Source organism: Neoarius graeffei, chromosome 26 (assembly GCF_027579695.1).
Source record: "Neoarius graeffei isolate fNeoGra1 chromosome 26, fNeoGra1.pri, whole genome shotgun sequence".
In the NCBI taxonomy this organism is placed as follows: domain Eukaryota; kingdom Metazoa; phylum Chordata; class Actinopteri; order Siluriformes; family Ariidae; genus Neoarius; species Neoarius graeffei.
This window is the reverse complement of record NC_083594.1, coordinates 14831546-14846817: the sequence shown is the minus strand read 5'-3', so window position 1 is coordinate 14846817 and position 15272 is coordinate 14831546. Positions and strand designations below refer to the sequence as shown.

At 42.8% G+C, this 15272-nt stretch overlaps 1 protein-coding gene across 1 annotated transcript in view; it reads right to left on the bottom strand.

Moving 5' to 3' along the window:
* Window positions 1-15272, bottom strand: part of LOC132874102 (metabotropic glutamate receptor 7) — a 555641-nt gene that overhangs the window by 105292 nt on the left and 435077 nt on the right. The window lies entirely within an intron of this gene.

The following is a 15272-nucleotide window of genomic DNA, read 5'->3' as shown; positions in this document are numbered from 1 at the left end:
ATGTGCCATTTTGGAGATGCTCAGACCCAGTCATCTAGCCATCACAATTTGGCCCTTGTCAAAGTCAATCAGATCCTTAGATTTGCCCATTTTTCCTGCTTCCAACACATCAACTTCAAGAACTGACTATTCTCTTATTTATGCTTACCATTATAAAATTGAATATAAATATGAGTCTAATTACATAATCAGGACAGTAAGGTAAATAATGATGGCTGAGCAATGATAACCAACGCTGTATGTGTACGTAGGTTGTACGGAAGTTATTCAAAGGCACCTTTTTCAGATTTGTTTGTTTTTGATGCACTATTTGGCATTTTTTGTTTACTCGATTCTGAAATATTTTCTGCAGTTCTTCAAAGCTCCATCTCCATGGAGCTAGTGCTGATTTTAATTTAACAGTTTTAATTAAAACTGGCAACAATGAAGTGGTGAGAGAAATCAAACGTAGAGGAGTCATTCACTAAATAGTACTTCCGATTGACTGAAAAAAAAAACAGAACAAATAAGAACAAGGTGCCTGGAAAGATCATGTGACACCCAAGAGAAACTAAACTAAATAAATAAATAAAAATAAAAATCTTTATTCAGATTATGGTTTTGAAATGAACAGCTATAAGAAACTGATCAATATTTTGTTAATACGAAGCATAATGGCAAATTCATCTTTGTCGTCTAAACAAGCACTTGGTGCTGGAAACTCAGCAGTAATGATTAAAGAGAAACCTATTATTGGCCACTTCTATTGTCAGCCAGTGTTTGTTATGGCAAGTTTCTCAGCCTTTCCTCGGCAACAGCATGAATGGAAGAATGGCACCTGGAACGGGAGGAAAGAAAAGCCAAATCACATGGGCTGACACACACAGTCAGCTTCTTGATTGGATATGGCCAAGCATTGCAGTGTGCGAACAAAAGAAGAGACTCAGTGCACTCTTCTAATCTAGCACAGCCACCCATCTGTGATCAGAGGTGAACAGAAATACGACAAGAGGCTGGACACGTCTTTTATGAGTCACCCAGATCTTACTTGTTGTGTGAAAGGTCCTTCTTCGTGCTTTTGTTGTTTTTTGGTTGATCTGTGTTTCTGGCTGTTTTCCTACATCACATCACCTCCATTATTCAAACAACCTGAAATGCTCATTACACACACAAGCATGTCCTTGAAAACAAATGCTAAACTGCTAGTAATGATGCATACACTCAACACATCAATGGCATGAGCTCAGTAAAAAAATCCAAGCTAGTGATCATACAGATTTTTGCTTATTGTCTTCGAAACCATGCCATAAACCTTGGACTTCAGAAACACTTAAGACTGTTTTAGACTGATTTCATCTCATCTCATCTCATTATCTCTAGCCGCTTTATCCTGTCCTACAGGGTCACAGGCAAGCTGGAGCCTATCCCAGCTGACTACGGGCGAAAGGCGGGGTACACCCTGGACAAGTCGCCAGGTCATCACAGGACTGACACATAGACACAGACAACCATTCACACTCACATTCACACCTACGGTCAATTTAGAGTCACCAGTTAACCTAACCTGCATGTCTTTGGACTGTGGGGGAAACCGGAGCACCCGGAGGAAACCCACGCGGACACGGGGAGAACATGCAAACTCCGCACAGAAAGGCCCTCGCCGGCCCCGGGGCTCGAACCCGGACCTTCTTGCTGTGAGGCGACAGCGCTAACCACTACACCACCGTGCCGCCCTAGACTGATTTCAATGGTCTTTTAATGTTATTGAAGGTTACTTGTTACACTGTATGAGATGATCCCAATTAAAAAAAAAAAATCTTGGCGAAATTTGAAAACACATTGAAAAATAACGTGTTCTCAATGTCATACAATGAAGATCCTCTAATAATAGACCTGACATTAAAGAAATTTACTGCATTCTGCTTATGTTATGAATCTGGGCTTGCACAGCAAATTGGGTTGCATAAAAACAAGCCCTCAACATAATAGGAGTTTAAAAAAAGAAAAAAAACAGTCAAGTTTATTTTTATAGCGCTTTTAACAATAGAGATTGTCACAAAGCAGCTTTACAGAAAATTAAAGACTTTAAATATGAGCTAATTGTATCCTTAATTTATCCCCAATGAGCAAGCCTGTGGCAACAGTTGCAAGGAAAAACTCCCTCTGATGACACGAGGAAGAAACATCAAGACTCGAAAGGGAACCCATCCTCATTTGAGTGATAACAGATCGCATGATTATAAATACACTACCGTTCAAAAGTTTGGGGTCACTTTGAAATGTCCTTATTTTTGAAAGAAAAGCACTGTTCTTTTCAATGAAGATCACTTTAAACTAATCAGAAATCCACTCTATACATTGCTAATGTGGTAAATGACTATTCTAGCTGCAAATGTCTGGTTTTTGGTGCAATATCTCCATAGGTGTATAGAGGCCCATTTCCAGCAACTATCACTCCAGTGTTCTAATGGTACAATGTGTTTGCTCATTGCCTCAGAAGGCTAATGGATGATTAGAAAACCCTTGTACAATCATGTTAGCACAGCTGAAAACAGTTGAGCTCTTTAGAGAAGCTATAAAACTGACCTTCCTTTGAGCAGATTGAGTTTCTGGAGCATCCCATTTGTGGGGTCGATTAAATGCTCAAAATGGCCAGAAAAATGTCTTCACTATATTTTCTATTCATTTTACAACTTATGGTGGTAAATAAAAGTGTGACTTTTCATGGAAAACACAAAATTGTCTGGGTGACCCCAAACTTTTGAATGGTAGTGTAACTCACTTCTATAACAGTGTCCTATATACTGTAGTCACAAAGTATAACTGTGAAACCAGGAAATTCGTTATATTTTTAACATGAAGTCTGTTTTGTTGAAGTTATAAACTGTTCATTGATGGATACTTGAGTGCAAAACTGTTCATGACAACTGCAGTCCTAAAGTTAACAAGTCAACTGTAGTTCTCAGCCATAAAAGCATTAATCTAAGTGTCCAGAGCTATCTACTAAGTGTGACTTTCGACTGTCCATATGGGGCCGGTCCTCCACAGGAGCGATGTGATGAGATTCCAGTCAGATGTCAGGCATCAGAAACCAGGAAGATGATAAGTTTGGAAATTTCCCTGGTTGTGTAAATGATTACAAATTCTTTAAAGTGAGTGTGAAGTAATAAGGATATTTCACCTGTCCTTTGGCATGTGTGGTAACTTTGCGGCTTACTGTACGAGGGGTCAGGCATGTCGGCTTGTACCTTGATAATAATTCATGTGATAAAATCAATATTTTAAATGATTAAAGGTTAAATAAACCGAAACATTTGTGGTTGTCCAGTGAGTTTTGCACAAGCCATGTTCCTATTGTTGATTTTTAAATGACCATCACAGCAGCAGGGATTTTCATGAAACTATTCTGATACTTTCTCATTGACTGCCATTGTTGACAATATAGTCTGGGATCACAAATTTAGTACATATGACAAAAAGATGAGCAGTGCCACTAAATTGCAAGTGGGTGATAACATCATATTATGCCTTGATTTGTCACATACATCAATCAGCCATAACATTATGACTGAGAGGGGAAGTGAATATCATTGATTATCTCATTACTGTGGCACCTGTCAAGGAGTGGGATATACTGTATTATGGTGATGATACACGGGGCAACTTTTTGGGCAATGTTGCCGAGCAATGTTGCTGGGCAATTGCGTTTTGACTCTTTTCTATTGAGATTGGGCAACATTGTTTCTTTCTGAATGGTTTTGATAATCTCTGGCAACTTTTTGAGATAAGCCAATCAGAACGCGAGTATCGAGTCATGTGACCTCCGGTGAGGTTCGGATCAGAAATTTCAAACAAATATGGCGGCCGCTCAGTGTCAGTGGAGTGAAGAGATGGAGAGACTCCTCATCTGTTTTTATGCCGGTAAGTTATTTTAATATTCTATATGGAGGAATTTACCTCACCAAAGCTCTAAAAAACAACAGACAGCTTGATTAAATGGTCACAGCAAAAATTAAGACATCGATTTTTTTTAGCTAACTGTAAACTGCCATTGCTAACTGTTGTTGCCCATTGTTAGTTGCCCTGAAAAGTTGCCCTGTGTCTCACCTAGTTGCCCGTTGCCAGCAACATTGCTCGGCAACATTGCCCAAAAAGTTGCCCCGTGTATCATCACCTTTAGGCAGCAAGAGAACAGTCAGTTCTTGAAGTTGATGTGTTGGAAGCAGGAAAAATGGGCAAGTGTAAGGATCTGAGCAACTTTGACAAGGGCCAAGTTGTGACGGCTAGATGACACCTTTCTGGTTTTGCCAGCCTTAAATTTTTTTCAGCAGTTTGTGCTACAGGAGTTCTTCTGTGGGATTGGGCCATAAGGGCTAGCCTTCGTGCCTCATGTGAATCAACGAGTCTTTGGCATCCATGACTCTGTCACCAGTTCACCGGTTGTCCTTCCTTGAACCACTTTTGGTAGGTACTAACCATTGCATACCGGGAACACCCTACAAGATGTGCCATTTTGGAGACGCTCAGACCCAGTCATCTAGCCATCACAATTTGGCCCTTGTCAAAGTCACTTAGATCTTTACGCTTGCCCATTTTTCCTTCTTCCAACACATCAACTTCAAGAACTGACTATTCTCTTGCTGCCTAATAGAGTATATCCCACTCCTTGACTGGCGCCATTATAACGAGATAATCGATGTTATTCACTTCACCTGTCAGTGCTGATCAGTGAAGTGAAATTCTTTTCTTCACATATCCCAGCTTGTTAGGAAGTTGGGGTCAAAGCACAGAGCCAGCCATGATACTGCAGCCCTGGAGCAGAGAGGGTTAAGGACCTTGCTCAAGGGCCCAGCAGTGGCAGCTTGGCTGAGCTCCTGATCAGTAACCCACAGCCTTAACAGTTGAGTCACCACTACTATGGATAAATAGCATCTTTGCGAGCAAAGGATTATATTTTGTGACAGCAAAATCAGTCCAGAAATTATATCATGTAAATGTTGCTTTGTGGTTTAAATTCAAGTGTACATCATGAGATAAAAACGTTCACACTGAAACACACACATTTGGCTTACTGTCCTTGTGAGGACCTTCCCTTGATGATCATTAAAGCAGCTAATTAAGTCAATGTCTTCACCTGAACCTAACCTTAACCTTGGTAACCAAGTGGAAACCTTTTGGCACTTTACTCATGGGGACCAGGCAAATGTTCCTACAAGGTGAAAATTGTCAAATATTTGTATCCTTGTGGTCTGCAGCTAGATTTAAAAAGAAATGACAATGAATGGATGGATGGATGGATGGATGGATGATCTGACAAACAAATAAACAAATAAGAAATTGAAAGTTAAACAGAAATCCATTTCATTCCTCCTGCAAAAGTTCCAGTTAGGGCACAATCTCTTGCACAAATGGAACCAAAGCAGCTTGTGCTGTCAAGTGGACAAATTCCACAGAGGCTCCAAATCTAGCCTGGCCTGACATACACTGAATGGCATTTTGGGTCAGGGGAAAAGGCCAAGAAACACGACTGAACAACTCTGACTAACTCCTGCACTGCACTCGAGCAGGAGTGGATTACTTGTGCCTTGGTGGCAGATTGCTTCTGCTACAGCCAAAAAGTTCAATGATTTTTCAGATTAGACTTTGGTGCACAACATTTATGAATACAAATGAAACACAGCCTACATATTCATACTTGAAGTTCCTATATATCAACTTCTCCTTTTTTTGGTCCTTATTCACTCAAAAGTATTCTAATGTGAGTGGTATTACTGTATATTTAACCTTTATGTTCATATTTTACATAAAATATTCTGGTTTTCACACAAGACTTTTTTGAATAGAGGTCAAAGTCAGGAAATTACTGAGAAAAGCACTTAGAGTAAATTGCATAATATGAGATTCTAAGGAGACAGAGATTAATGTCATTCAGAGGTTTTTTTTGTATTATTTAAGAAGTATATTTTTAGTGGCTTTGAGCTTATCTTTGACTCCTTTGACAGAAAAGGCAATAGTGAGTCTATGTGGCATAGATAGTGCTGTAATACTGGCATTCAAGACCCATACTGATGGGACCAGTCAAGTATTGAGACCATTTAAAGCTTTAGAATCCAAGTAATTATAGGAGGAGAGTCTAACTGATGGATTTTAGAGATGGCAGTAAAAGAGGGAAGACTGTAAGGTAATAAAGATTTGATAATACTGATTAAGAATTTAAGGTGAGGGAGTAGTGAGGAATCTGAGCTTAAGCTCAATGACAAAATCATCAGAACTAATTAAAAAAAAAGTCAAGTTCATTGTATACAGGTGGGTGAGTGAAATAATGGATGTGAAAGACTGATCTGAAATACACTTTGTTTAGTTTAGATTTTTGTTAAAAAAAATTATATCTATATTCAACCCTGTTGGTGTCAAACCCCTTAAACAGTTCTGTTGCAACCACTTGCCGTCAGAAGTCATAGAATTAGTGGAGAATGGATGGAAAATGGATGAGTTCACCTGTCAATATGATAAGCTTTTCCACATATTACAACCCCGATTCCAAAAAAGTTGGGACAAAGTACAAATTGTAAATAAAAACGGAATGCAATGATGTGGAAGTTTCAAAATTCCATATTTTATTCAGAATAGAACATAGATGACATATCAAATGTTTAAACTGAGAAAATGTATCATTTAAAGAGAAAAAATAGGTGATTTTAAATTTCATGACAACAACACATCTCAAAAAAGTTGGGACAAGGCCATGTTTACCACTGTGAGACATCCCCTTTTCTCTTTACAACAGTCTGTAAACGTCTGGGGACTGAGGAGACAAGTTGCTCAAGTTTAGGGATAGGAATGTTAACCCATTCTTGTCTAATGTAGGATTCTAGTTGCTCAACTGTCTTAGGTCTTTTTTGTCGTATCTTCTGTTTTATGATGCCCAAATGTTTTCTATGGGTGAAAGATCTGGACTGCAGGCTGGCAAGTTCAGTACCCGGACCCTTCTTCTACACAGCCATGATGCTGTAATTGATGCAGTATGTGGTTTGGCATTGTTATGTTGGAAAACGCAAGGTCTTCCCTGAAAGAGACATAGTCTGGATGGGAGCATATGTTGCCCTAGAACGTGGATATACCTTTCAACACTGATAGTGTCTTTCCAGATGTGTAAGCTGCCCATGCCACATGTACTAATGCAACCCCATACCATCAGAGATGCAGGCTTCTGAACTGAGCGCTGATAACAACTTGGGTCGTCCTTCTCCTCTTTAGTCCGAATGACACGGCGTCCCTGAGTTCCATAAAGAACTTCAAATTTTTATTCGTCTGACCACAGAACAGTTTTCCACTTTGCCACAGTCCATTTTAAATGAGCCTTGGCCCAGAGAAGACGTCTGCGCTTCTGGATCATGTTTAGATACGGCTTCTTCTTTGAACTATAGAGTTTTAGCTGGCAACGGCGGATGGCACAGTGAATTGTGTTCACAGATAATGTTCTCTGGAAATATTCCTAAGCCCATTTTGTGATTTCCAATACAGAAGCATGCCTGCTTGTGATGCCGTCTAAGGGCCCGAAGATCACGGGCACCCAGTATGGTTTTCTGGCCTTGACCCTTACGCACAGAGATTCTTCCAGATTATCTGAATCTTTTGATGATGTTATGTACTATAGATGATGATATGTTCAAACTCTTTGCAATTTTACACTGTCAAACTCCTTTCTGATATTGCTCCACTATTTGTCAGCGCAGAATTAGGGGGATTGGTGATCCTCTTCCCATCTTTACTTCTGAGAGCCGCTGCCACTCCAAGATGCTCTTTTTATACCCAGTCATGTTAATGCCCTATTGCCAATTGACCTAATGAGTTGCAATTTGGTCCTCCAGCTGTTCCTTTTTTGTACCTTTAACTTTTCCAGCCTCTTATTGCCCCGTCCCAGCTTTTTTGAGATGTGTTGCTGTCATGAAATTTCAAATGAGCCAATATTTGGCACGAAATTTCAAAATGTCTCACTTTCGACATTTGATATGTTGTCTATGTTCTATTGTGAATACAATATCAGTTTTTGAGATTTGTAAATTATTGCATTCTGTTTTTATTTACAATTTGTACTTTGTCCCCACTTTTTTGGAATTGGGGTTGTACATTATATGGCATTTAGTAGACACTTTTATCCAGAGTGACATACAACAAGTGCAGAAGTCAGGTACACAAAGTGCTGAAGTTCTAGACAAGAAAGTTCTAGTGCCAACTGAACAAGTGACAGTAATACCTAGTGTAATATCTTGTTGAAGTACCAATATTCAAACAGCCAAGGAAACAAACCAACCACATAAAGTACAGTACAACTGAATAGAGAACTCAAAACAGCTAATCCCAGGCTAGGCTGTACACAGCCTAGGTTGGTCTAGACTGATACACAGTTACACAGTGGGCCAGGAAGAAGGGTAGGGGTGCAGCCTGAAGAGGTGAGTCTTCAGCCTGTGCTTGAAGGTGGTCAGGAAATCGGCAGTTCAAACCTCAAAGGGAAGTTCATTCCACCAATGGGGAACCAGGACAGCAGTCTTGAGTGGGCTGGGCAGGAGCAGAGAGGAGGAGGGACCAGGTGACCAGTAGTAGTGGAGCGTAGGTATCTGGCTGGCATCTAGGGCTGGATCAGCCTCTGAGGTATGCTGGTCCTAACCCCTTGAGAAGCTAGCACCAGTGTCTTAAATTTGATGTGAGCTGCGATAGGTAGCCAGTGCAGGTCAACAAGCAGAGGGGTGACATGGGAAGTATGAGGGAGGTTGTAGACTAGGCGAGCTGAAGCATTTTGGATGAGCTGCAGGGGTCTGACAGCAGAAGCTGGAAGGCCAGCATATCAATACTATGGGCTATTTTGTGTTGATTAATGACATATGTAATATCAATTATCTCTCAATTTCAGATCCAGACTGTAACAATACAAAAAGTGGGATGAGTATTTGCACAAGTCCTTGCCCTTAGTGTTATCATATTGACATGTTGCTAACATTTTTGCTTTTTTTCCCCAACAAAATTTATTAAAAACCACACTTAGTAAAAATAAAATCCTAGTGCCTGTCGCATACCATATATGCATGATTTACACTCACACTTTTAGACACTGAAGCCAAGTTTCTCATCCGTATTCACCTGACCTCAGAGCAGAGATATTTCAGCACCATGGTCAGCAACTAAATAGGCCAACTCCTAGCCAATTTCTGCAACGGTGGTAAGCAGAAAAGCAACTTGTAAAGCATCTGTCAAACCTTAAAGTGGATGAGAAACAACAGCAGAAGATGATATCAGGTTCCATTCATTGTCAGTTGACAGAGGTTCACTGAAACTGGACAGTTTAGAAAAAAAGACTATTTTTCCCCAGACCACTCACTGGCCACATTAATAGGAACTGGTTCTTGATTCTAAGATTCCTGTTCTTGGCTAGCAGGAGTGGAACCCAATGTGGTCTTCTGCTGTTGCATGCTGAGATGCTTTTTTGCTCACCATGGTTGTAAAGAGTTGCTATGAGTTACTATATCCTTCCTGGCAGCTCAAACCAATCTGGCCTGAGTTTCCCAAAAGCATCACAGCACAAAGATCACCATTAAATTAGATTAGATTAGATAAAACTTTATTGATCCCTTTGGGAGGGTTCCCTCAGGGAAATTAAGATTCCAGCAGCATCATTACAGATAAACAGAGAAAAGAAATAGAGGAAAACTTCTAGATAAATTAAAATAAATTAAGTATTTACATATACAAATATAAAAAGAATAAGATATGGGGAAGAGAGGAAGGGGGTAGGAGGGGGAGAAGGGGGGGCAGCAGGAGAGATATTGCACTTTATATTGCACATTATATTGCACATTGTCCAGTATTGCTTATTGTTAGGCTAGGCTACTGCTCCTTCCCATCCTCTGTCCTCCCGTTACCCCTCCTCCCCCCCAGAGAGAAGTTGTACAGTCTGATGGCATGAGGGATAAAGGAGTTTTTGAGTCTGTTCATCCTGCACTTGGGAAGGAGCATTCTGTCACTGAACAGGCTCCTCTGGTTGCTGATGACGGTGTGCAGAAGGTGACTGGCATCGTCCATGATGTTCAATAGTTTGTCCATAGACCTCTTCTCTGCTATCGTCACCAGAGAGTCCAGCTTCATGTCGACCACAGAGCCAGCCCGTCTGATCAGTTTGTCCAGCCTGGATGTGTCCTCCTTGGATGTGCTGCCCCCCCCCCCAGCACACCACGGTGTAAAACAGGACACTGGCGATCACAGACTGATAGAAATCCACAGGAGTTTTCTGCAGATGTTAAAGGACCGCAGCCTCCTAAGGAAGTATAGCCTGCTCTGTCCCTTCCTGTATAAGTGTTTGGTGTTGCAAATCCAGTCCAGCTTGCTGTCCAGCCACAGCCCGAGGTACTTGTAGGAATCCACAGCCTCCACCTCGACTCCCTCGATCAGAACTGGTCGTGACCTTGGTCTGGACCTCCCAAAGTCAATGACCAGCTCCTTGGTCTTCGAGGTGTTGAGCTGCAGATGGTTCCTGTTGCACCACATAGCAAAGTCCCTCACTAGGCTCCTATACTCCTCCTCTTTGTCGTCACTGATACACCCAATGATGGCTGTATCATCGGCAAACTTCTGAATGTAACACAGCTCCGAGTTGTAGCAGAAGTCCACGGTGTACAGGGTGAAGAGAAGAGGGGCAAGCACCGTGCCCTGTAGTGCTCTGGTGCTGCTAATCACAGTGTCAGATGTGATGTCCTTCAGCCTGATGTACTGCGGCCTGTCAGTGAGGTAGCTAGAGAGCCAGGTGACCAGGCAGGGGTCCACTCGCATCCTGTTCAGTTTGTCCTGAAGCAATAGGGGCTGGATGGTGTTGAAGGCACTCGAGAAGTCCAAGAAGAGGATCCTCACTGTGCCGTTTCCCTTATCCAGATGCGAGTGGGCTCGGTGTAGCAGGTAGAGGATGGCGTCTTCCACACCAACACCTGCCCGGTATGCAAACTGCAGACAGTCCTGGGCATGTTGTACCTGGGGTCTAAGGAGGCTGAGGAAGAGCCGCTCCAACGTCTTCATCAGATGTGAAGTGAGTGCCACCGGTCAGAAGTCGTTCAGCTCGCTGGGCCGATTCTTTTTGGGAACTGGAACAATACATGATGTCTTCCAGAGGGTGGGCACTCTCCCCAGCTGCAGGCTGAGGTTGAAGATGCATTGGAGTGGTTCACCCAGTTCAGCAGTGCAGGTCTTCAGTAGTTGGGGACACACCTTGTCCGGGCCTGCTGCTTTCCTGGGGTGAAGCTTCCTCAGTTGACCTCTGACCTGGTCTGCAGTAATGCATGGAGGAGTCTGTGTTGAGGTGGGGAATGAGGGGGAGGAGGGGGCTACTGTGATGACTGGGGGGAGGTGTGTTGAGGGAAGAAGGAGAGATGGCTGCAGTGAGGGAGAGGGTGGAGGGGACATGGGCTGGTTGAACCGATTGAAGAAGTCATTCAACTCATTTGCCCTCTCCACTGTCCCCTCAATGCCTCTGGTCTTTGTATTGTGGCCTGTGATGGTTTTCACACCTTCCCAGACCTCCCTCATGCTATTCTCCTTCAGCTTTTACTCCACCTTTCTCCTGTAGCTGTCCTTAGCTTCCCTCACGCAGCCTTTTACCTCCTGCTGTGCTGCTTTCATCGCCTCCCTATCCCTGCTCCTGAATGCAGCCTTCTTCCTGTTGAGGACAGCTTTGACTTCCTGTGTTACCCATGGCTTGTTATTAGGGTAACACTGTACAGTCTTAGCGGGGGAGACCACGTCTGCACAAAAGTTAAGGTAGTCTGTCAGACAGTGTGTCAGCCCCTCTATGTCCTCACAGTGTGGGCTAAGCAGCACATCCTAGTCTGTGATGTCATAGCAGTCCCTGAGGGCATCTTCCATTTCAGGTTACCACCTCCTGATGGAGCTAGTTGTTGCAGGCTGCCTTTGAACCAGGGGGGTGTACTTCGGCTGTAGATGAACCAGGTTGTGGTCAGACTTCCCTAGTGGGGGGAGGGGTGTGGCTCTGTATGCATCCCTCGCATTAGCATACAGCAAGTCAATTGTCCTGTTGTTCCTTGTTGGACAATCCACAGCCTGGTAAAAAGCAGCCAAAGTAGAGTCCAAAGTAGCATGAATAAAGTCCCCAGAAATGATGATAAATGCCTCAGGGTGCTGTGTCTGCAGCCTTGCTGTGACAGAGTGAATCCTCTCACATGCAGCAGCTGTGTCTGCCCTCGGAGGGATGTAAACACAGATGGTGATCATGTGACTGAACTCCCTTGGCAGATAATATGGCTGCAGGCTAACAGCTAGCAGCTCCAAGTCCGGGCAACATAAAACTGTCTTTATGGAGATATGTCCTGGGTTACACCAGCGGTTGTTAATGTAAATGATGAGTCCCCCCCACCTTTGCTTTTCCCGCATGCTTTAGTGTCCCTTGGCAGATAATATGGCTGCAGGCTAACAGCTAGCAGCTCCAAGTCCGGGCAACATAAAACTGTCTTTACGGAGATATGTCCCGGGTTACACCAGCGGTTGTTAACATAAATGATGAGTCCCCCACCTTTGCTTTTCCCGCATGCTTTAGTGTCTCTGTCAGCTCTCACAGCAGTGAATCCCCGCAGGTCCACGTTAGCATCCGGTAAGAGGTGTGTTAGCCATGTCTCCGTAAAGATAAATAAGCTGCTCTCCCGGTAAATCCGCTGGTTCTTCAGAGCAGAAAGCTCATCGACTTTATTCGGCAGCGAGTTCACATTCCTCATGATAACGGAGGGAATGGATGGTTTGCAGCACTGCCGGTTGTCTGCTAGCCTAGCCTTTAGCTTAGCTCCAGCTTTGCAGCCCCTGGGTTTCCTCCTCAGCTCTGCTGGGATGGGGTGTCATATCCCAGCTCGTCCCATTGTTTTCAGGGCCAGCAGCTCCTCTCTCGAATAAGTGAGAAAACTGGCTCCTGGTTGTGTGTTAAAGTTAAACATATCCATGTTATATAAGTAAAACACGCTATGCCTTTGTAAGAAGAGCAGAAAAGTAAAAAAAGGTGGAAAACGAGGTTTAAAGAGCTAAAAACTACAGAGCTACAGGAGAAGCAGCCGTCTCACACAGCGCCCATACTAGACAAATGGTAGAGTGAGCAACACAATGAATGCTCTCTCTCCTAGTTAAGATGTTCTTAGTATTCAGAAGCTTTTGGGAAACCCACCACTGGCCATTTTCCTCTGACCTCTCTTATCAACAAGCCATTTCCACCCACGAAACTGTCACTAACTGAATGTTTGTTTGGTTTTTTCACACCATTCTGTGTAAACTCTATAGACTGTTGTGTGTGAAAACCCCAGGAGATCAGCAGTTTCTGAAATACTCAAACCAGTCCATATGGCACCAACAGTGAAAGTCACACGTTGAAATCACAATTTTTCCCATTCTGATCTTTGAAATGAGCATTAACTGAAGCTCTTGATTTGTAAATGTGTATTGTGCTGCTGTCAAGGGATTGGCTGATTAGAGAACTGCATAAAACAGCAGATGGCTGGTGAGTGTATATATTATTATGAGGGTTAAGGGCCTTGTAAAACAGTGAGCTGAACATTGCTCAAAAGACCAAACAATGTCAGTTTAGTGGTCACAACCTTTCCAATCAGTAGTCCAGAACCTGAGATGCTGAGCTTCCAGTGCCCTGTCACCTCGATGAATGCAAGTGGTTCCAGTCCTAAGCAGAAGTCAAGAACCAATGGTTGACCATCCATCCATTATCTGTAGCCACTTATCCTGTACAGGGTCGCAGGCAAGCTGGAGCCTATCCCAGCTGACTATGGGCGAGTGGCGAGGTACGCCCTGGACAAGTCACCAGGTCATCGCAGGGCTGACACATAGACACAGACAACCATTCACACTCACATTCACACCTACGGTCAATTTAGAGCCACCAATTAAAGTGCTGATGACACGTTTTTGACATCTTTGGCGATGTTTTATAACATAAAAAGTAATTCCCGATGATCCATATATTAATTCACGAAGGCGCCTATTTTACAAGTTATGATAAAAAAATGCGGCTATTTGGGCAAATTTGATGGGGCTGCAGCACCCAGGAGACGAAAGAGGAGGAGGAGCTATATGACGTCAGCGAAAGAACCTTCCTCCTAACTTACCAGTTTGTTGTTGATGCGACAGGTGTTCAGTTTGTCATTATTAGTATTATTATTATACATTATAGATAGATAGATAGATAGATAGATAGATAGATAGATAGATAGATAGATAGATAGATAGATTAGTTATTATGCTATTATGCTATTAGTTATTAGACTCCCAGAAGAGGAAGAGCTAGCACTAGAGAGTTCACCAGCATTTTCATGCGCCATTTCCATTGAGTAGAACCAGAGTAGAACAGCCAGTGAACCGCAACGTGTTCTCCCACTGATGTCACAACATGGTCGCGAGCCACGGACCCAGTTTTCTTGCGCTGTGCAATTAAAAGTTGGATATTTGCGTAACAACAGCTTCTTTTCACGTAATTATAACAGAAATCTAACATGTTTGCCATGTTGTATAGTTTATTTAAGAAATTGCATAGAGTCATGTTCGTGTCATCAGCCCTTTAACCTATAACCTGCATGTCTTTGGACTGTGGGGGGAAACCCGAGCACCCGGAGGAAACCCACACAGACACAGGGAGAACATGCAAACTCCACACAGAAAGGCCCCCATTGGCCACTGGACTAATGGTTGACCACTGATCATCATATCAAGCATCTCCAGCTGATAGCCATGATGGAAGAAGGAATAAAAGAGGAGTGCACACTATTGGCAAATGAGGAGAAGATGACTAATGTAAACTGCTTGTTTTATTCAGTGTGGTAATTTTGTATACTCACCAGCAGATTTGCACTGGACATGGAGAGCACATTCAGAGCCACACTAAAACATGTTACATGGTGCCACCATATTCACAAAGCCATTCTTTCTATTCACATCTATTCTGGTTTGTTTAAGCTATGTATCCAAGTGAAGGAGGCTGAAGTATAGGGATGGAATTTGGTGTACCTATTTGCATGGAAAAATGTTAATCATGCAGATAATGAAACCTATTCTGAAATACATGCTCCAGTTGTATTGCTAACATGGGTCAATTGACCATGAGTGTCAGATTGTACATGAATTTTGTTTTCTGCATTTTCTCCCAATATGAGTTCCTGCAGTCGATGTTCATGCTTCATCAGGTCTGGTTCTGCACTACTGGTGCTGGTGCTCCCTCTGTTTGAAACAGCTGAAAGAGGGCATGGCACTCC